This window comes from Pristis pectinata, chromosome 7 (assembly GCF_009764475.1).
Source record: "Pristis pectinata isolate sPriPec2 chromosome 7, sPriPec2.1.pri, whole genome shotgun sequence".
NCBI classification, from domain to species: Eukaryota; Metazoa; Chordata; class Chondrichthyes; order Rhinopristiformes; family Pristidae; genus Pristis; species Pristis pectinata.
In genome coordinates this window covers 31,479,044-31,498,256 of record NC_067411.1, presented here as the reverse complement: position 1 = coordinate 31,498,256, position 19,213 = coordinate 31,479,044, and positions in this window count along the sequence as shown.

Here is a 19,213-nt window from a genome sequence, read left to right as displayed (position 1 = left end):
GCCAAAAGTAAGTCTGATTCTTTCTGGGCTCCTTGCAGCAGTACCAGGAATATCTCATACTCTGCAGCAGGCTATAAGGAAGGAAATACATGGACTTAGATAATGTTCTTCACAACCTCACAATGCCCCAAAGAACTTCAGAGCTAATGTTACATTTTTGAAATGTGGTCATTATTGTTAAGGATGAGAAATAGCAGCAGGCTCTTGCAAGTGCCAATGAAATAATCATGGCAATCATTTATACTGGGAGTTAGTTCAGGAGGTCCAGAGCAGTAAGTTGCAGACACTGAAAGTCTGAAATGAAAACAGAAAATGCTAGAAACACTCAGCAGGTCAGGCAGCATCTGTGGAAAGAGAAACAGTTAACGTTTCAGGTCTGGGACCTTTGTCAGAACTGGGAAAGAGAGAAAAGCAATCTGTTTTTCATTAGTAGAAAAGGTGGGGAAGGGACAGTTAGAACAATGGGAACATCTCTGATAAGGTGATACCAACTGTAGCAGTTAGAACCACATTATGCTTCTTTGTCTGTGTCACGTGTTGCTAGTTACAAGGTCGTGGACACTCCCAGTAGGCCATACTACACTAGTAGAAAAAGAAAAACTGAACCACCATGATGACTTGTAGAAATGGCCAATTCTGATAGAGACTGATAGAAAGAATGAGTTACCTAAAGTTTGAGTATTTAATGTTAAGTCCTGCCAGCTGCAACATGTCCAGATGGAATTTGAAGCATTTTTCCTTAAGCTTGCATTGGACCTCATTGTAAGAGTGCAGGGAGCCAGACAGGTAAATTACAGTGGGATTGGGATGGTGAACTAAAGTGACAGGTAAATGGAAGCTCAGGGTCACTCCTGTGGACTGAGTGCAGATGCTCCACAAAGTGATCATCCAATCTGCCTTTGGTTTCTTCACTGTAGAGGTGACCACAGTGTGAACACTGAATACAGTACAGTAAGTTGGAAGAAGTGCAAGTGAATTGCAGTTTCACCTGGAAGGACTGTGTTTGGTCCCTGGATGGTCGGAAGGGAAGAGGTGGGAAGGGAAGAGGTGGAAAGTGAAGAGGTGGGAAGGGAAGAGGTGAAACAGCAAGTGCTTCATCTCCCTTGCTTGTGTGGGAAATAATGTCACAGGAACTATTGTGTCCACATGAAAGGATAAATGAACCCTCAGTTAAACATCTCACCATAAGACAGAACCTCCAAAGCAGTGGAACACTACCAGATCATAATTTGTGTGCTCAGATCTCTGGAGAGAAAATTAAACTCACAACCTTCTGACTCAGCCGGATGTTCAAATGGATAGATCATTGCTGTCACATGTGGCCTGAGAGAGGTTACTGAAGCTCTTGTTGTGAAGGGCAACGACTTCATACCATTCACTCTTGCCAAAGAGAAGGAAGTGGAGTCAGCAGAAGAAGACAACGCATGTATGTTGCTTTGCATGTTAACTCTATGTTAGCTGAACCCCATCAACATGCAGCTGGCCTGTGGCCTTAGGCAGTGCATGATATCCAGTAGTGCCTGGCATTGTTTCAGCAGAGACTACGCTTTCATTCTCTACCAGTGCTCTCCGTGTTACAAACCCCAGGCAGGCTAAAGGCTGGATCCTTAGTGTTAAGGCTACTCACTGATACTGTGGCTGGTGGGTCTAGTCTGACAATCTAGAACATGTGCAGGAATGCCACTGGTGCAAGAAATGCAATAGACCAGACCCTTGGAATTTTAAAGCAAGTCTTCCAGTGGAGGTCTGCAGTATGCAGTTGTATAGGGTCTCAGGTTTTGATGTGATTAGCTGCATGGTGCTGCTTGTTAGTCTGTGAGGGTACAATGTTTGTATCCACCCACTAGAATAGGGATCAGGATCACGAGGAGAAGAAAGGGATGGGTAAAGGGGAGAGAGAGGGAGGAAGGCAGGAATCTCTTTGTCCTTGTTCCATATAAACAATTTGGCCCCAACATTTATGTGTTGATTTCTCTAGTTTCAGGTAAACTGCTCCCTCTCTGTCCTTTTTCTCTCTCCTCCTGATCTACACAGTTCCTCCTACACCCATCCCCAGCTCCCATCACCCTGTTTCTTTCTCCTTCTCCGCCTAGCTGCAGTTACCAGGTCTCTGGCACTGGGACTGGTACTGCTGCTCAGAAGGGAAGGGTGGGAAAGAGACATGCGGTAGTGATAGGGGACTCGATAGTCAGGGAAACAGACAGGAGGTTCTGTGGCAGTGAGCATGAATCCCAGAAGGTATGTTGCCTCCCAGGTGCAAGGGTCCGGGATGTCACTGATGGGGTCCACAGAATTCTTGAGTGGGAGGGAGAGCAGCCAGAAGTTGTGGTCCATATTGGCACCAATGACATAGGTGGGAAGGGGGATGAGGTCCTGAAGAGTGAGTTCAGGGAGCTAGGCAGAAAATTGAGGAACAGGACCTCAAGGGTAGCAATCTCGGGATTGCTGCCAGTGCCACGTGATAGTGAAGGTAGGAATAGGAGGAGGTGGCAGATAAATGTGTGGCTGAGAAGTTGGTGCAGGAGGGAGGGTTTTAGATTTCTGGATCATTGGGATCTCTTCTCGGGAAGGTGGGACCTGTACAGAGAGGATGGGTTACACCCGAACCAGAAGGGGGCCAATATCCTTGCGGCGAGATTTGCTAGGGTGGTACAGGAGGGTTTAAACTAGTTTGTGAGGGGGAAGGGAATCGGAGGAGTAGGGCAGAGGAAGAAGGAAATGGGGAAAAGTTAGATCAAACAGGTAGAGAGGCTTTGGGGAAGGAGAAGCAGAATACAGGCTGTAAAAGTAGTGAGGTAGATGGACTGAAGTGTGTTTACTTAAATGCAAGAAGTGTCAGGAATAAGGGGGATGAACTGAGGGCTTGGATAAGTATGGGGGACTATGATATCGTGGCTATTACTGAGACGTGGCTGACGTCAGGAGAGGAGTGGATATTGAATATTCCTGGTTTTCGGTGTTTTAAGAGGGATAGGGAAGGGGGGAGAAGAGGGGGAGGGGTGGCGATACTGGTCAGGGACACTGTTACGGCTGTGGAAAAGATGGATGTTGTAGAAGGATCATCTCTAGAGTCCGTATGGGTGGAGGTAAGGAACAAGAAAGGAGCAGTTACTCTACTAGGAGTATTCTATAGGCCCCCCGGTAGCAGTAGAGATATAGAGGAGCAGATTGGCAGGCAGTGTTTGGAGAGAAGCAGAAATAACAGGGTTATTATAATGGGAGACTTCAACTTCCCAAATATAGACTGGAACCTGCTTAGTGCCAAAGGTTTAGATGGGACAGAATTTGTTAAGTGTGTCCAAGAGGGATTCCTGACGCAGTATGTTGACAGGCCGACTAGAGGGAATGCCATGTTAGATCTAGTTTTAGGAAATGAACCGGGACAGGTGAAGGATCTATTGGTGGGTGAGCATTTGGGGGACAGTGACCATTGCTCCATAACCTTTAAAATTGTCATGGACAGGGACAGGTGCAGAGAGGACAAGAGGTTTTTCAGTTGGGGAAGGGATAACTACGAGGCTATAAGGAGAGAACTTGGGAGTGTAAATTGGGATGTCCTTTTTGAAGGAAAATGTACCATGGGGATGTGGTCGATATTCAGGGATCTTATGCAGGATGTTAGGGATAAATATGTCCCGGTGAGGCAGAGAAGGAATGGCAGGGTGAAGGAACCGTGGGTGACGAGAGAGGTGGAACGACTTGTTAGGGAGAAGAAGGTAGCATACGTGAGGTATAAGCAGCAAGGTTCAAACAGGGCCCGTAAGGAATATAGGGTAGCGAGGAAGGAACTTAAGAAAGGGCTGAGGAGAGCTAGAAGGGGACATGAAAAGGCTTTGGCTAGTAGGGTTAAGGAAAATTCCAAGGCCTTTTTCAAGTATGTGAAGGGTAGGAGGATGGCTAGGGTGAAGGTAGGTCCGATTAAGGACAAAGGTGGGAGAATTTGCCTGGAGGCAGCAGAAGTGGGAGAGGCTCTGAATGAGTACTTCTCTTCGGTATTCACCAGGGAGAGGGGTCTTGATGATGCGGAAGGGAGTGCTGGTAGGGGTAATGTTCTCGAGGTTGTTGATATCAAGAGCGAGGATTTGTTGAAGTTGTTAAATAATATTAAGACAGATAAATCTCCGGGGCCTGACGGGATTTTCCCCAGGCTGCTTCGAGATGCTAGGGAGGAGATTGCTGAACTGCTGGTAAGGATCTTTGAGTCCTCGTTGTCTACAGGGGTGGTGCCGGAGGATTGGAGGGTTGCGAATGTGGTCCCCTTGTTCAAAAAAGGTAATAGGGATAGGCCAGGGAATTATAGACCGGTGAGTCTCACGTCTGTGGTGGGTAAGCTGTTAGAAAGGATTCTAAGGGATAGGATTTATGAACACCTTGAGAATCATGGACTGATTAGGGACAGCCAGCATGGCTTTGTGAAGGGAAGATCTTGCCTCACAAGCCTGATAGAGTTCTTTGAGGAGGTGATCAGGAAGATTGATGAGGTCAGTGTGGTGGATGTGGTTTACATGGATTTTAGTAAGGCGTTTGATAAGGTTCCTCATGGTAGGCTTCTTCAGAAGGTCAGAGGCCAAGGGATCCAAGGAAGCTTGGCTGTGTGGATTAGGAATTGGCTTGCATGTAGAAAGCAGAGGGTTGTGATGGAAGGAGTGCCCTCTGATTGGAAGGCAGTGACTAGTGGTGTCCCGCAGGGATCGGTTCTGGGACCTCTACTTTTTGTGATATTTATAGATGACTTAGATGAGGGGGTGGAGGGCTGGGTTAGTAAGTTTGCGGACGACACTAAGATAGGCGGTGTTGTGGATAGTGTGGAGGGCTGTCGGAGCTTACAGAGGGATATTGATAGGATGCAGAGCTGGGCTGACAAGTGGCAGATGGAGTTCAATCCGGAGAAGTGTGAGGTGGTACACTTTGGAAGGACAAACTCCAGGGCAGAGTACAGGGTAAATGGCAAGGTACTTGGCAGTGTGGAGGAGCAGAGGGATCTGGGGGTTCATATTCACAGTTCGTTGAAAGTTGCCTCACAGGTGGAAAGAGCAGTTAAGAAGGCCAATGGGATGTTGGCTTTCATAAGTCGCGGGACTGAGTTTAAGAGCCGCGAGGTTATGATGCAGCTTTACAAAACTCTAGTTAGGCCACACTTAGAGTACTGTGTTCAGTTCTGGTCGCCTCATTATAGGAACGATGTGGAGGCGTTGGAGAGGGTGCAGAGGAGATTTACCAGGATGCTGCCTGGATTGGAGAGTATTGAATATGAGGAGAGGCTTAAGGTGCTAGGGCTTTATTCACTGGAAAGGAGGAGGATGAGAGGAGACATGATAGAGGTATATAAAATATTGAGAGGAATAGATAGAGTAGACAGTCAGCGCCTTCTTCCCAGGGCACCAATGCTCAAGACGAGAGGTCATGGCTTTAAGGTTATGGGTGGGAGGTTCAGGGGAGATGTCAGAGGGAGGTTTTTCACCCAGAGAGTGGTTGGTGCATGGAATGCACTGCCTGGGGTGGTGGTGGAGGCAGATACATTGAACAGGTTCAAGAGCTTGTTGGATAGGCACATGGAGGAACGTGAGATAGAGGGATATGCGGGAGGAAGGGGTTAGGTAGTCTGAGGGTGGTTTGATGGACGGCACGACACGGTGGGCCGAAGGGCCTGTTTTGTGCTGTATGGTTCTATGGTTCTATGGTTCACTCCATCTGCCCAACACCCACTGGGTCCCAAGCCCCACTGTTCCCATGTGCCCTCCCCACCTCCTTTGTTTGATCCCACGCTCCACCTTCCTCTCCTATCAGATTCCATCACCTTCAGCCCTTTGTCGTCTCCACCTATCACCTCCCAGCCTCCGTCGCTATTTCCACTCCTCCCTCCTCCATCTGCCTATCACCTCCTCCTCATCTGGATCCACCTATCACCTGTCAGCTCTTGCTCCACCCCTTCCCCTCACCTCTTTATACTGGCTATGTCCCCTCTATCTTTCAGTCCAGATGAAAGGTCTTGACCGGAAACATCGACTGTCCATTTCACTCCACAGATGCTGCCTGACCCACTGAGTTCCTCCAGTATTTGGTGTGTTACTCCAGATTCCAACATCTGTAGTCTCTTGTGCTTCGATCTATTCCTCATTCACCAGCATTGCAACCAGCTCACTTTCCCTTCATCACTGATCTTCACATTGTCTTCTTGATCACAGTGCAAAATTAAAAGCACATATTATAATATCAATTAATAAATTAAATAAACTCTTGTGCATTCGGTCCATTTAACCTTGTCTGGCACTTCCACACAGGTTTTTCAACACACCCAGCATTTTGGTAAATACATCTGTCAGTCCTTATCCAGAGCTTGGACCAATAGTCATAGAATCACACAGAACTGAAATGGGTCCTTTCGAGCAACTTTGTCCAAACTGACCCTGATGCCTATCTATACTAATCTCAATTGTGACCTGCATCCTACTGTGCTTTTCCTATCCAAGTATCTGTCCAAACGTCTTTTAAACATTGGAATTGTACACTCCTCTACCACTTCCTCTGGCAGCTTGTTCCAGATATCCACCACCTTCTGTGTGAAAAACCTACTCCTCAGATCTCCTTTACACTTCTTCCCTCTCATCTTAAACCTGTGCCCTCTAGTTCTGGACTCCTCTTCCCTGTGAGAAGGACTCTGATTATCTATCCTATCTATACCCCACAGAATAACCCTCTATAAGGTCACCTCTCAGCCCTCTATGTTCCAGTGAAAATAAACCCAGTCTATCCAACCTCCCCTTATAACTACCGCCTTCCATTCAGGCAACGTTCTAGTGAATCTCTTCTGCACTCTCTCCATTGCTACTGCATCCTTCCTGTGGTGTGGTGACCAGAACTGTACACAATATACCAAGTATGGCCTGTTCAATGTTTTGTACAGCTGCAATATGATGCTTCAACTCTGAGACACGATACCTTGGCCTATGAAAGCAAACATATCAAATGCCTTCTTCACCACCCTATCCAATGCCTTCATTGGTATTCTCAGAACGTCAGCTTCTGGTGAGCTGGCATCCTTGCTATTCCTTCCTCATGCCATGAAGGTTAAAGACTTTGTGTCCCTAGTGCCTTGCATCCAGCAGATCTTGACCTTTTGTTAACCTGTAATGTACCCAGACTGCCAGTCCGTGACTTGGTGGCTGCAAGTGTGACATTGAGGGGGTCTTCATCTTCACTCTTTCCTTCTTCCATCACCACTGGCTGGGCTGGCGACAGTCCATGGGTATTCAAAGGGTAAAAAGGGGCAAATGTTGGGTTGTAGTGAGGGTGAGGAGAAAATAAGAAGAGCTCGCTTGTGTGACCTGCTGACGGAAAGAGTTCGTGATGAGGGAGAGGGGCGTCGTTGGGAGGAAAGTTAGGTGTGAGGATATTGTCCTCCTGAGGTCTATAGACCTTGAAGGACATTTTTCCTTACAACTTCTATGGAGATGATTTGGTCCATTGAGCTATGCTAGCTCACAGAGCAGCCCCAACACCTCTGTTTATTTCCTTGTAACCTTTTCTCTCTCACCTGCCCATTAATTTCCCACTACTTCTCCTACCACCCATCTACACCGGGGATAATTTGCAGTGACCAATTCATCTACCAATTGACACAGCTTTGGGATGTGGGAGGAAACCAGATCACTCAGAGGAAACCCATAACATCACAGGGAGAATGTGCAAATTCCACACAGACAGCACCCGAGGTCAGGATTGAACCTGGGTCGCTGGAGCTGTTAGGCTGCTGCACAACCTGCAGTGCCACAGTGATGCCTGTTGTCTAACAGGTGGCACTTCCCATAATGGTTTGTGGGGACACTCATTGATTCATGATACCATTTGGTCATCGAGATATGTAACCCAGAAACAGGCCCTTCGGCCCATCAAGTCTACACTGACCATCAACTGCTCATTTACACTAATTCTACATTATGCCCATTTTTTATCCTCTCCATGTTCCCATCAACTCTCCCCCAGACTCTACCACTTACCCACATGCTAGGGGCAATTTACAGTGGCCAATTACCCTTCCAACCTGTATATCTTTGGGGTGTGGGAGGAAAACAGAGCACCTGGAGTAAACTCATGATCAGGAAGAACATGCAAACTCCACACAGACACCCGTCTGAGGTGATGATTTAACCAGGGTCTACTATCCGTGCCACTGCATGCTCTTCCATGGGAAGTAGACTTTGCAGACATTCTCCTATCTGTTGTCTTCTGATTGTGAACCACCTTCTCCATCAAGACATAGAGAAGACTGTGACCCAATGTGTCTGGGTGATGTAACCGAAGGTGAGTACAAGCTGCGAGACGTGAAGCTTGCAGCAACACCTAGTGTGTGGTGTGCAGTGGAGTGTAAGGCAGCTGTGATTCATGAGTGACTGAGGTTGCTGGTAAGTGAATGATGGGGTGTGGTGAATTGAGCTATGGTGGTTTCAGTAGTGTATTTTGTTAGATATAGAATTTACCTATGCAGTACTGACAAATGTGAGATCACTCTTGCACTGTGGGCACAGTATCCTGTGCTGAGGACTTTAACCTCCAAGGATGTCTGTTCTACCTACTTGTGACCGGAGGGTTCCCTGAGGTGTAGGACTCCTTTTCTCCCGTCTCAGGTCAAGTCATCAAGTAAAGTTGAGTATTTGTCATGTACATGAGTACGGTGAGGTACAGGTACAATGAAAATCCTGTTTGCAGTAACAACACAGGCACGTAGGTACAGACAATAACAACACAATGTAAATTATACATAAATTATACAAAACAGTGCAAAGAATAAAAAAGACTGTGCAAAAACAAGACTGTAGTGCAAGAAAACACAATCAGAGACAAGTCCATGGTAGGGCAAGAGGTGGTCCACAGTGTTCCATTACTGAGGTTAGGTTAGTGTTGTGCAGGTCGGTTCAAGAGCCTGATGATGGCTTCCTCCTCCACCAAGGTTATTGTTGCAACTGTACAATTGCCAGTCTATCTTCTTGTTTCCCCAGGCCTGATTTAGACCCCAGCACCAGCTCCGGCCCCATTACATCTCCCCTTAAAGAGGCGCAGAACAGTTTTAAGGGAAGTAACAATATGGTGTTGTGAGTACAATCAATGAACAGCAGGGAGAGCACTGGTTCCATGTAGAAATCATAATGTCCCGCCAACACCAGATTGTTGAGCTCTCTGAATTTCATGCATTGTGATTCCTACTATTGAAAGCAAACAAATTTAACCACAGAAATTCCCAGTAATGCAGTATATTGGCAGGTTCACCCAGCAGGGCTGTACTTAAGAGCTGTTATCAGATACGAATTACAAACGGTTATTGGTTAGACTAAACACTAAGAACCACAGATGTGTCCTTGCAGGGACATTATGGATGTGAGATTTTGGAAAAATCTCTGCCAGGACAAAATCTAATGAAACAGTGATGGTGAATCATGGTAGAGAAAAACTGTTCCAAAGACAGGTGCAAAGATTAACATAAAGTTCACAACAGAGAGAACATAGCAAGATAATCTGCATCTATGAGAAACCTCGTCAAATACGAGTTGTAACAGCAAAAGCAAATTGAGATCAGCTGGAAAAGGCAGCTATCGTTTGTGCAGTGAAGTATTAGAGAGAGAGATGTGGAGCTGCTGAAACTAGGTTCAGGAATAGTGATTTTCCTACAATCATCAGATTCTTGAACCGACCTGCACAACCCTAACGCCACTTCAGTAATGGAATGCTACTGACCACTTCTTGCAATACCATGGTCTCTGATTGTGTCTTTGTTTTTTTGCACTGTGGTCTTGCTTTTGCACAGTCTATTTTCTCTCTCTTCACTGTTCTGTATAATTTATGTATAATTTATATTCTGTGTGTTGTCTGTACCTACATGCCTGTAATGCTGCTGCAAGCAAGTTTTTCATTGTATCTGTACCTCACCGTACTTGTGCACTGGACAATGAACTCGACTTGACTTGACTTGTCAGTTTCTGCTGAGAAACAGCAAGACTGTATCTGATCACAGTTAGCTGTACTGAAGTGGCCAGGGTCCATCCTGGCAATTGGTTGTTACTCTCCACCCTTACAGACTCTGAGAATTGGAACCACAAAGGTGAAGGGCTGCCTTTGACAAATGCAAAAAATGTTAACCATCTTGCATGGAATTTCCTTCACAAACAAGTGAATTCACAGATCTGGGTTGATCAATATGTTGCTGTGGTCCTACTTCTGAGCACTGTGTAGGTGAGGCAAATATCACTTTCGATCCCCGAATCTCTGTCTTGTTTGGTTACAACTCACAAAACCTGAACTTGTTAATGATTGTATCCATGAAATAAAACAGGATGTGAATAAAACTCAAATTAAATTTTTACAGGTGAATTTTCTAATGAGTGATGGATCAGAATGTTAACTGTCCTGGAGCCTGCTCTGTGGCGGTAAGGAATTGTCGATGTTTCGGGTTGAAACCTTGTATCAGGGTCCTGATTGTACTTTACAGGGTCCTAATGCAGGGTTTCGACCTGAAACGTTGACAATTCCTTTTCCCCACAGATGCTGCTTGACCCACTGAGTTCCTCCTGCAGATTGTTTGTTGCTCCAGATTCCAGCTTCTGTAGTCTCTTGTGTCTCCATTAACTGGATATCCGGCCCCCACCAGCAACTTCTGCCTATAGGTCCTGGAGATTACTTTGAAGGGAACTTGACAGCGTGGTTGAGGTATGTTAAATTCAGAAATAATACTTTGAGTGCGGTATTTGTCTATTCAGGAATGGCCAACAGGAAGGCATCTCTGGGCCCCTGTTTCTCCACTTTTTGCCTTCAGAAGTTTATCCGTAATGTTCAATAAATGGAGGTAACAGGAGGAGGGGAGAGACAGGTCATAGATAGACTTTCTCTTCCCTGTGATGGAAAATTGACATCACCCTTGTGCAGAGGAGAGGAGATAAGGATGCAGGATTTTGGGTCAGGCCTCTGCTATAATCCCTAACCACTGTGACACGTTTTCCATGTTTACAGAGTCATCAAGGGAGGCAAGTTAAAAGAAACAATAAACCTTCAGACAGACTGAAGCAAATAGGAGGCCTGATGTTGGCATCTTAAAAAGCTGCAAGACCACATCATCCACAGAGTGCATGCACATTGTCTCAGCTGAGGTCTGTGAGACTGGCAAAGACTAGTTGAGATACAGGAAACTGCAGATGCTGGAATCTGCAGCAACACAAAAAGTGCCGGAGGAACTCAGTCGGTCAGGCAGCATCTGTGGAGGGAAATGGACAGTTGAAGGATCCTCCACAGATGCTGCCCGTCAAAGATTAGTGTTGTTATTTGTGGTGGTCACCGATCAGTTGAACTTTGACGGAGTGAGATCCTTTGTTATTGAGTCGTCTATTGGTGACCGGTCAGCTGTTACTGATTGCGAAGGGAATGTATGCGGTATGGACTGTGAAGAGTGGATTGGGGAGTTGCTTGATTCAGTCCATGAGATGTTGACTGTGCTTCTTGTTGTAGTCTGGAGGTATCTGTCAGAAGAATCACCTGCCTTTGTTAGGGCTGCAGGTATCTCACATAGTGCAAGGTGCAGTTACCTGCATGAGGATCCCTTGCCAGCACCACATGTCAACTCTGCCTTATAACAAAACCAAAAAGGATTAAAGAATTCCATTCCCTCAAAGTTCAGTTGTTGTGGGACACTGGACAACAATTGTGATGTGTAGAGTCACAGAACATGGAAAGTTAGCAAACAGGTGCAACAAGCAATTAGGAAGCCAAGTAGTTAAATTGATTCACTTCCATGGCCTTATATTTTTTGCTTGTCTAAAGACTTGAGCAACACCAACAATTTGATCTTCAATTGCAAGTATCTTGCAAGTGGCCTGTTATACTTGGCACTCGATTACTTATGGTGGCCAAGACACAGTATTGGGCTGCCAGAACTTCTCTTTTCAAGAGGAAGGGACATTCCCTCTGTACACACAGCCCCCAGAAACATAGCCAGTTAAAAGGTGCAATGGAGTTTAAATACACTGCTGAATGATAAACTTTCCATTCAATTCTTTATACATCCTTACCTTATAGAGTAATAAAATCCTCACTCATATTCTGTGACTAACTTATTGAAATGTGCCACAGTCTAACATGACTTACTACCAGTCAAAGCAGTCCCCTTGACCAGTGCTTAGGTTTTCTTTTGTTGATCTGTTTAGGTACTAAATTTCATTTATAAATACATCTCTCTAATATGATCATATTCCATAGTTGACAATGTTCCATAATGTAAGTGAAATGCTGAAATAGAGAATTTGATACTTCTACCAACAATAGAGTGATATTTCTGGAGTTCCCGATCATACAGCAGAAATAGTGCTTCACCCAAGAGCTGTCAGAAATCAATGATAAAGATCAACTCGTTGAATTCAACATTAATTGATGAAAGAATTGTACGTATATTTGGTTTGGACATTATGGATTTAAAATGTTGGAAACATCCCCAAGTCACGAGGAAGTGAGACAAAAGTTAATGAAAAACAATGATGAATCACAACAAGGGAGCAATGGTGTTATAAAAAGGAGAAAGAACGAATGAATGTAAAACCAGGGACAGACAGGGCAAGGGAGGATACTCTGAAATAACTGAGAAATCCAGTCAAGTAGGAATCTGAGAGAGGAAAAGTATCATTGATTATCTAGAAAAGGCAGCTTCTGTTGTTGTAGTGGAAGTGTTGGAGATTGAGGGGGCATTTAGCAATCAGTTGCTATAGGGTCAACAGGGGCTAAAAGTGAGCAGCAATGAAGCACCTGTTGTCCATTCTGTCAATTGGGCTGCTACTTATCAACACTGAAGTCTCTGCAAGCACCGCTGGAAAGAATCCTGATGAGATTTTCAAGGTTTGCAATAAAGATTTCCTCGATAAAGTCATTGAAATCTGCGGAGGATGGGTCTGGAAATCTGAAATTCCCAGCCCACATGGTGAGTATTGAAATGCCTTTCATTGAACAGCATTGATAATTTACATTGATCATTAACAAGGTGAATGCTTGGTCTTCAGTCCTACTGATATGTGATGTTGTTTCATTGATTTTAAAATCTTTAAGGGATGGTCATCAATAGATGACTCAATAACAAAGGGTTTCACTCCATCAAAGTTCAACTGATCAGTGACCACCACAAATAACATTAGCCTTTGACAATTCCACTCACTTTGTTTTGCCGCTCCTCTGATCTTGTGGTAGCAGTTTCCTTGAACTATCTTTGGATTCTACATTTTCCAAGGAGAAGTTTACTCTTCCATCATGGAAATCTATAGTTCCCTTATACATAGTGAAATTTCTTGGATATTTTTATGGCTGCAGTATTCTTTGGCTAAATGGGAGAAAACTGCTGTATCATTTTATTGCTCCCCATTTTTCACTGTGTTCATAGTGCTAGTGACTTTCCATTATGAAGCTGTCAAATCTAGCACGTACAGTTGGTGCTGACATTGTGCTCAATTTCTAGAACAGAGTTCCAAGGGAGAAGGATGAGGAAAAGTGAGAGGCAGAGTAACACTCACTTCAAAGTCTACCATAGCACTTGTAACACATGTTCACCCAGGCAAAGGCAGCACAGAGAACTTGTGATGCAAAATGCGGTGCACAGGTCAATGATATTTCATTCTGATGAAGGGCCATTGACTGACACGCTAGCTCTTTCTCTCTGTCCTGCAGATTCTTTCCCACATTTTCTGCTCCATATAGAAACATTCTTCAGTGTAGTTGGAAATCCATTCATCCAGGAATGTAGAGAACTCACAGTTACAACTTAACTTATGCCTTGTAGATGGTAGAATGGCTTTGTAAAGTCAGGAATTGAGTTCCCCAGTGCAGAATACCTAATTTCTAGAGTGCTCCTGTGGCATAATAATTAATTCTTAATGAATATCAGATAAGTTTCTGATTATCCTTGATCCACAGGACGTTGATGTTGGTGGACTAGGCAATGATAATACCATTGAATGTCAAGTGCATACAATTGGTTAGCCTTCCTCTTGTGGAGATAGCCATTGCTTGACCTTAGGGCAACATGAATGTAGTTTACACCACCTCTTAGTCCAAGCTGGAAAGTTGTCATGGCTTCCTGTATTTGAGTTACACCAAGCATTTGGTGCACTAAGCAGCAAAATTGGACAGAGTGGGCACCAAATCAGCATTGCATAAAGATTAATTTCAATTCTGCCTGCTCTTAAAAATTTCTATAGATGTACAGTGGGGAGCATTCTGACAGGTTACATCACAGCCTGGTATGGAGGCTTCAGTGGACAGGATTGCACGAGGCTGCAGAGGCTTGTAGACTCAGCCAGCTCCATCACGGGCACAGCTCTCCCCACCACTGAGGACATATTCTAGAAGCAGTGCCTTAAGAAGGCGGCATCCATCACTAAGGACCCTCACCATCTGGGACATGCCCTTTTCTCGTTACTACCACCGGGGAGGATGTACAGGAGCCTGAATACCCACACTCAACAATTTAGGAACAGCTTCTTTCCTTCCACCGTCAGGTTTCTGAACGGTCCATGAACGTATGAAAATGACCTTATTATTCCTTTTCTTAGCACTATTTCATTATTTTTGTAATTTATAATAATTTTTATGTCCTTTCACTGTACTGCTCCTGCCAAACAACACATTTCACATCATATAAGTCAGTGATAATAAACCTGATTCTGATTCTACGTGCATTTGGCATCTAAGTACAATGCACAAAGATTGTGATATACATGATAAATAGTGTGAAGAGTTTATAAAACGGCTATCGCCACACGCAATTGAAACTCTGCCCAATGTATGGTCTGGAACACGAGAAGAAAATTGTCTCCAATTGTTTGGCCAATGAAATAAAAAAAATCGATTTCTCTAATTGACAAAAGATCAATAAAATGTTCATGTAAGCCATTGTAAGAAATAGTAAACATATCTGCCTCCAGAACGGAGTAAAGTTAAGTGTTGATTCATCTACTAGTATTTTAACAACATTTCTGCAATTTCTGCAGTGTGGCTTTTAAGATCAGGTTCTGTTTATAGTTCAGTCTTCACATATTTTAACAGAAAGTAAGTCAACTAATTCCAAAGTCAAAGTCGAGTTTATTGTCATAAGCACAAGTACATATATGCACATGTGTAATGAAAAACTTACGTGCAGCAGCATAACATGCACATAGCATCAGATAAGCAGCATTTACAGGCAAAACATACACAATTTTTACAAGAAAATAAACAATTAGAACGATAAAACAAAGTCCATTGTAGTGCAAAGTGGTCAAGGTGGTCATAGTGTTTCTATACTGAGGTAGTGATTAGGGTTGTGCCAGTTGGTTCAAGAACCAAATGGTTAAAGGGAAGTAGCTGTTCTTGAACCTGGTGGTGTGGGACTTTAGGCTTCTGTACTTCCTGCCTGATGGTAGCTGTGAGAAGATACCATGGCCCAGATAATGGGGATCTTTGATGATAGATGTTGCCTTCTTGAGACAGCATCTATCAATAATTTGTATTATTGTCAACCTTTCCTTTGTATGCTGATGCATTTGAACTGCTGTGTGGGACCAAAATTAATATCCCACTCCCTGAGACAAATTTATGCAGAAATAGAGGGAAAGACAGAAATCGGTCTCATAGCCCTTCTCTTGTTCACAGATGATATCTTATTTATGTTCCAGATGTCTCCCAGGAAACACCAAAAATGGCAGACCTAAAGGAGGTTCTGATGGGGCTTGTAAAAGATGGGATTCATCATATTAATCAGTACGATGCGAAGCAATTCTTTCACAACAAGAAGAAACAGGATGAACAGATGTCAGGGAACATCCCTGAGATTGTTCAAGCCAGGGTGATGCAGCCTACTCTTCTGACGGATTCCATACAGAGGGAACTAACAAGAAGACAAGTCACACTTTCTGACAAATGCTGCAATACTGGTTGTAAATATCAGGAACTTGCTATCTTATGTGAACCATAAAGTGATAACAGCAGTACTTCTATGCTTACTGAATATTCAGTACAGAAGGATTCAATCTGATTTGAAGAGTTTAATTCAACCTCCTGACAAGGAAGTTGACATGGCCAGTCACCCATTTTGTGAGTCAGGATTTCCCAGACTTAATGGTTAGAAAATCCTACAGACTTGGGCAAATCCATCCCTAAATCAAACAGTGCATGCTGATGGAGGAAGATCTGTGTCGGGGTAGGAATAGTTCTCCAAAACTTGCAGTCATTTTAATTCATTAATAAATGAGAAAATGCATCTTTAATTGTTTCAATGTTGTTTCATTTTTGTTATCAAAAACATTTCTGAAAACAATCCATCCAATAAGAGAGAACAAAGCTTTTTGGAGGTGGAGTTTCTAGATATCACCTTCTCTAAGGTATACTGGGAACAGAAGTGGAGGTTATCTAATAAAACATTTAGATGATGCATTCAAATGAGGGAAAAAAATCACGTTCCAACGCTAGTGAGGTGAAATCAAAGAAAAAGAGAAGTAGATGTTTCAAGCTGATTGTAGGATTATAAGAAGTTGTTAAGTGACTGCAGGGGCAAGGCTGTGAAGAGATTGATGCATAAGGATGTGAAACATTGAGGACAAGGAAAAAATGTCTGTCAGTTGGAATAAAAACTGTCCCAACAATGTTCTTTCACATAACAACTTCTAGCAAGGTATATTCCTTATTGAGCTGTGTGCTAACAGGCTGTAAGTCATGGCTTTTTGATCCAATTACATCAAGTAAATAAAGTCACTGCACACATTAATGACATTACTGCGTATCAAGATTCAATGAGGAAACGGATTAACATTAAGGTGAATTGCATCAGCAAGTCCCAGTCCAATTTCCTGCTGGCTGCAGACTTCATTAGGAAATGTATGTAAATACCATAAAACATGCCCCAAATTACATCTTACCTGCTGTTAACACTCAAAAAAAGGCCAAAATGAATTTTTTACCAATCCATTTACTTAATGCAATCTCTGATAAGTGTGAAAGTTGGTAAGCCTGGGAGTGGGGTTTATTGGTTCTCAAAACTATTCTGTGGACAGTTCTATCCAGTTCAGTGTAAAAGGTTTTGTAGTGTGCCAGATTTCCCTGTGGAAGTCTGTGGCCAAGGACCCATTCCAGGTAGGAGTGGGCTTCAAGGGTTGGTAACTGGCGAGCTCAGAACCTCCTGCTCAGCAGAAGATCGGAGGCTAATGTCCATGAACATTCCCCTGTCTACCTCTTTAGCCATCACATGAAAACATTTAACTTCGTTCCCTTTTCTTCTCTTCCTTTGCTCTGCTGTCAACAGAATGCCCATTAAATTTACTGCTGTCTTTAAATAGTGGAGCTGACATTGATTTGTGTCCGCTGGTCAGCCTAAGTGGCTGGTTAACCCACAAAGTGATGCAGTAATGGAATATCTGGATGAAAGATGATTGCTGCATAAAATTTCAGGTTACTGCATCCCCCAAGCCCCTACTGATGGACTCCATCACCAGCACATCAACAATTTAAACTTCTCAACATTTGGTTATTTTGGGAAGGGGCAGCAAATGGGGGTGGACTGAAAGACTTCAGTGCTTATAGTGTTGATGGGACTGGTGGCCACAATGGGATAGGGAAAGATGGACCCAGGTAAGTAATAGCTTTACATTGACACAGCAGGTGTAGTGGGGTTCACACACTGAGGACACCACTAAACTGGTTGAGTTAATACCAAGGAAGACTACTACCATGTGTGGGAAGAACTCATTAAACCTACAGAATGTGCCTATAACTAGCCAATTATTTCTAGTATTAGTGACCGTCTAATGAAGATGGGCAAAAAGGTCAGTATGGACTGAAGGATCCTTTATGTGCGAAACAACTTTATGAACCTATGACTTAACTAAGAGGTGGCAGTATATTTTGTGAATAAAAATAAAGAGATCACATCTCAGGTGTAAAATTAGAATCTAATTCTGGGAGAAGGGCAAAGGAGTCTGCAAATACAAATCCTCAATGAACTTACAGTTTGTAGTTCACAGAGTTCATACAGTTATACAGGATGGAAACAGGCCCTTTGACCCAGCTGGTCCACGCCAACCAAGATGCCCCATCCAAGCTGGTCCCATATGCCAGTATTTGGCCCAGAACCTTCTAAACCTTTCCAATCCATGTACCTGTCCAGTTGTTTATTAAAAGTTGTTATTGTACCTGCCTCAACCACTTCCTCTGGCAGCTCACTGGACATAGATATCCTTTGCATAAAAAAGTTGTCCCTCAAGCTCCTGTTAAATCTTTCCCCTCTCACCTTAAACCTATGCCCTCTAGTTCTTGATTCCCCAACTCTGGGAAAAAGACTGAGTGTATTCACCCTATCCATGCCCCTCATGATTTTATACACCTCTATAAGGTCACCCCTCAGTCATCTACTTCCCAAGGAATAAAGACCGAGCCTGCCCAACCTCTCCCTATAACTCAGTCCTTTAAGTCCTTGTAAATGCTTTCTTCATTCTTTCCAGTTTAATAACATCTTTCCTATAGCAGGGCAACCAAAACTGAACACAATACTCCAAGTGCAGCCTCACCAGCGTCCTGTACAAATGCACCATGACCTCACAACTTTTATACTCAATGCCCTGACTTATGAAGGCCAGCATGCCAAAAGCCTTCTTCGCCACCCTGTCTACCTGTGACTTCACTTTCTGTGAACTATATACTTGTACTCCAAGGTCCTTCTGTTCTACAACATTCCCCAGGGCCTTGCCATTCATAGTGAAAGTTCTACCTGGATTTGAGTTTCTAAAATGCAATACCATGTACTTATCCAAATTAAACTCCATTTGCCATTCCTCGGCCTACTTACTCGGCTGATCAAGATCCCCCTGTAATTTTGATAACCTTCTTCATTGTCCACTATACCACCTATTTTAGTGTCATCTGCAAACTTACTAACCATGCCTTGTACACTTTTATCCAAATATTTTATATAGATGACAAACAACATTAGGCCTAGCATCAAGCCCTGAGGCACACCTCTCGTCATGGGCCTCCAGTCCGAGAAACAACCCTCCACCATCACCCTGTGCTTTTTACCATCAAACCAATTGTGTATCCAATTAGCCACCTTTCCCTGGATTCCATGTGTTCTAATCTTCCAGAGCAGCCTACGATGTGGAACCTTATCAAAGGCCTTACTGAAGTCCATAGAAACTTCATCTACCACCCTACCCTCATCAACTTTCTT